Raw genomic sequence first — 4624 nt, 5'->3', positions numbered from 1 at the left:
GAAGGCTGAGACAGGGGTTCACTATGAGTCCAAGCTGCATAGTAAGACCCTGTACCAAATAAATAAATTAAAAGATAAGAACATAAAAGAGTAGGAAGAATTTATTAAGAGAAAGAAAGTTTCTGTTTAAGAGGAACTGAAAAGGCAGTCCCAGCCCAGGTGCAGCGTGGGCCGGACCCTCTCCCACCCCCTTGGGCCACCCCCCACCACTCCACAGTACCTCCTCCACCCTGCCCGAGTAGGAATTTCTGCCTCTGGGAACCCTCAGACCCAGTCCTAGCCCAGGTCCGGTGAGTGTGTGGAGAGCTTCCTGCTACCCTGCGCCGGCGGGACCAGTCCCAGCCCAGGCGCAGAGTGGGCTGGACCCTCTCCCACCCCCTTGGGCCACCCCCCCACCACTCCGTAGTACCTCCCCCACCCCGCCTGCCGAGTAGGAATTTCTGCCGCGTTCCGGGCCCCAGACCCAGTCCTAGCCCAGGTCCTGTGAGTGTGTGGGGGAGCTTCCTCTTCCCCCTACTTCACCTTGCCCCCTCCAGGCACAGCTCAGGCCTGGCATACACACCTGGGGTGTAACCCTGCAGCTGCAATCCCTGCAGAGAGTGTAGAGGATAGATCCACCCAGCTGGTCCAGGAGCAGAACATCTCACCACAGGGGCACAACAGGTTCACCCTCAAGGGCAGCAGCGGGAAGGAGCTGAGCACAGCAGCCAGACCCAAGCCAGATGCAGCTGGATAAGTCCAAACTTTGTAGAGCTGCCCCTGAACTTCAGTACGTGTGAAGGTTATAACTACAGCAAAGATCTACAATAAAGGTCAGAAGACAGTGCTACACAAAATGATGAGAAGGAACAAAATGCAACCTCAGAACCCAAGCCCACCCGCAACAAGTGCAGAGGACACTAACACAGAAAAAACTGGAAATCACACAGCTGAAAGCAATGAATCAATGGCTTCTGAAATAAAGAAACAGCTGCAGAAAGATATAGAAGACCTCAGATTGGAAGTGAAAAAAGAAGTCCCTGAATTAATAACATCTGCACTAAAGAATCAAATGCAGAAATATATGGAAGAAACCCAGTGCCCACCCAGAACAAGTGCGGAGGACACTAGCTCAGCTCAAATGCATGAATTAATAGCGTCGATAGTAAATAAGCAACAGCAGAAAGATATAGAGGAAATCAGAGCGCAATTCTTTTCTGAAATAAAAAGAGAACTCTCAGAACTCATAGCAGATGAAGTAAAGAAGCAACTACAGAAACATAGGCAGGAAACTCAATCCCGAAAAAGAGGAACTGAAAGGGCTCCAGAGAATGGGTTGCCCACCAACCTCACTTGTATAGTCACTTAAGTAATATTGATACAATGGAAAATCATAGGATGAGTGTGAGGTGGGAGAAAACTATGATCATCTTAGAAGTACACCACAAGTATAGTTGCTGGGGTAATATTGATTAAATGGGAATCAAATGGGGAACCAAGTCATATAGCAACTGCACATGACAGACAAAGACTTTCCTAGAAGGGCTGAGCTCAGGAGGTTTGGCCCTCCACTCCAAGGTGACTGATGCCTATTTAGAATATGTATCATTGCTGCTCATCTCTAGAGGAAGTATAGGGGTGAGTGGTTCTTTTTCTTGAAGCCCAAAGCCTTCAATGAATGTGCCTCCAGCCACAGTTGTCTTCTGCATTGACCTCTCAAGGCCCCATCCCTGTCTTACTGCCTTCAATATCCCTACCTATCTTAGCTATCTGTATTTGCAGCTGAAGAGGGTCACAGTTGTGGTTGGCAGTCAGAGATACTCCACTGAGGGTGTAGCTAAAGGCCCTCAATAAGCACCAGGCATCCTTGTCTTGGTTGAATGTACAGCTTTAAATCTGGAGGAGACAAGGCCACAGAAAAAATTAAGTATGTGTGGGCCAAATAATAAAATCAATAGGATAATTTAAAGTTTTCTGCCAGGAGGTGCCACCAATAGTTGGGAAATCAGAACTTCTAAACTTGCAGAGCTCAGAGGTACAGCATAGGAAGGATAATTTCCCCAAAGATATCAATGAGAGCAGTGATAATCAGGACCACGTTGGCTTCTGTCCCTCACATCTGGACTCATGTATTCTTCCTACTGTAGATGGAGCATAACAGAGTCATTAATTCAATGTGCATCCTCCAACCTCATCTTGGCCCTTTCTTATAAATATCACCTCTAATAAGCCATCTCTTTAGCTGGCTCCTCTGGCACTTCCCCAGCAACTCCCAGGTAGTGCAGCATGTCATACAACCCACAGACCTCATGACCCTGTGCCTCACACCTCCTTTGTTTTACAGCAAGTCTCCTAGTCTGATGCATATTACCTAGGATGCAACAGCAGTGACTCAAACAAGCACAGAAGGCTTCTGCTAGTCTTGTTGGCCGAGGTCCTGTTAGAAGAAAAAGAAAAATCTATATCCTAAATATGTGCCTGTTTCTGTCTGAATAAATTCCAGGCTGTTATGGTTTGAATCTAGATGTCTTTCCAAAGTCTCATGCAGTTGTAAGTAGGGATTTTTGGAGGTGGATGGATCTATTATGTGAGAATGTAGATTAAGGGTGTGATACTGGGATTGAGAGTATGTGGCACTTGATTAGTTTACCAATTGATTCACCACAGTTCTGTGTATGGATAATGGGAACCCCTATCCTGGATACAGGAGGCACCACTCAAAAGGCTTATAGATGGGATGGGGTAAAGTGGAAGGGGAGGTTTGCTGCTGTTGTTTGCTGCTTGCTACCTTCTGCTTGCCCTACTATGGACCGTTTTTTCCTCTGTAATATCCCTTTTCCATGAAATTTTGCCTTGGAGACAGCTTACTATGCACTAAAACTTCTTATAAACTATGAGCTGAAATAAAACTTTCCTTCTTTAACCTGAGGTTAGTAATGAGAAAAGTAAGATACAGACTTTTCCAGTGATTGTTAACTAGATTATTTATATAATAAAGTACATACTTTGATACTTCATTTATGGGTTGAATCATCCATGAGGAATAGTGCAAACTGAGGATCCAGTGTTGGTCTCTTCTTGGCAGATTGTACATTTGGTAGCAGTAGTTATACCATTCTTGGTAAATAGCATTCCCTGCCTGCACAGCTCCATCACTTCCACCTTGGTTGGTTTGTTTACAGGCCCACGTGAGGGTCCTGAACAGGGTGGCTAATGACAGAGCCTGGATCATTGATTAACTGAGTCACTTTGCCTACTTAGTCATATAATCCACCTTCTGAGATAGATTATCTCTTTTGGGCATTGATATAAAGAGCTTTTTGTTTAAAAAACACTTAGATTTATAAAGACAAAAAGTATCCAGCCATGTACTCTCCTTTTTAGGGAGAACAAAGGTTAACCACTGAAGAACCTTTAGAGGTACATCAACCTTAAATGAATGGAATTTACATTAACACCCTACTACCTAGCCTTCTACCTCTCCTTTCCCCAAGTGGCTTGGTCAATCTGTTCTCTACAAAGTCCACTGCTCTTTGTTGAAGATGCTACATAAGCCAACATTGTTCTCTTGAGAAGAGTTCCATTAGGATAACAGGGTAGAGATTGCTTGGAGACAGGGTGTGGCTAGCTAAGCCTCTCAGGGAGCCCACTTTCATTATAAATTTCAGTACTCTGCGAAAATCTAAAATCATGAAAGAAGTCTTGTTTGTTGCTGTGAGAGTCATCAGTTTCATCAGAATGAGGGCTTTGACTCATCATTTTCTCAAGAAGCTTTTGTCAAGAAATGAGATCAGATGGCCAAGAAACTCCCTGACTGGGCAGAGGCTTTCTGGAAGCCTAGGACTGGGGTTGGGATAAACTTCTGTTAAGAAAAAAGGAAAGTTCATTGTCAAAATAATTTGGCAAACTTAAACATTTATAAGAGTGTGCCATTAAATATTGTAAATATTACTTACATTATTTTTGTGAAGGAAAAACATTTCCAATGCAAAAAAAAAAAAAAAAAGTCACACATTCATTATACAGTTTGTGCTGTTTGGTGTGTATTGTTGTGTATGTTTATCCAGAGAAGAGTTCAAACCTTTATCACAGATTCTGAAATGGATTTCTGACCTCCAAGGAAATTAACATTGCCAGAGAACAAAAAACCCTAAGATGGAGACCTGGAGCGCAGGCCCGGGGAGTGAGTGAGACGACCCAGGGCCGCGGGATCCTGAACAGACCCAGAGCACAGGCCCCGTGAGTGAGTGAGAGGACAGAGGGCCTGGCAGGATCCTGAATAGACCCAGAGCGCAGGCCCGGCGAGTGAGTGAGACAACCTGGGGCTGCAGGATCCTGAACAGACCCAGAGCGCAGGCCCGGGGAGTGAGAGAGATGACCCAAGCCGGGATCCTGAACAGACACAGAGTGCAGGCCCAGCAAGTAAGTGAGACAACCTGGGCCCGTGGATCCTCATTCGACCCAGGCTGCAGGCCCAGGAGGGAACTCTTCAGCAGAACTCCCTGCAAAGAGGCTAGAGGCAAGACCCACCCAGCTGATTCAGGAGCGGAACATCTTGCCAGAGAGGCACAAAGGGTTCAACTCTAACGCCTGCAGCAGAAAGAAGTGGAGCACAGCAGCCAGATCCAAACAACACCCACCTGGA

This window comes from Octodon degus, unplaced genomic scaffold (assembly GCF_000260255.1).
Source record: "Octodon degus isolate 3935 unplaced genomic scaffold, OctDeg1.0 scaffold00015, whole genome shotgun sequence".
Classification (NCBI taxonomy): Eukaryota; Metazoa; Chordata; class Mammalia; order Rodentia; family Octodontidae; genus Octodon; species Octodon degus.
The sequence above is the reverse complement of the archived record's forward strand: the minus strand, read 5'-3'. Positions refer to the sequence as shown.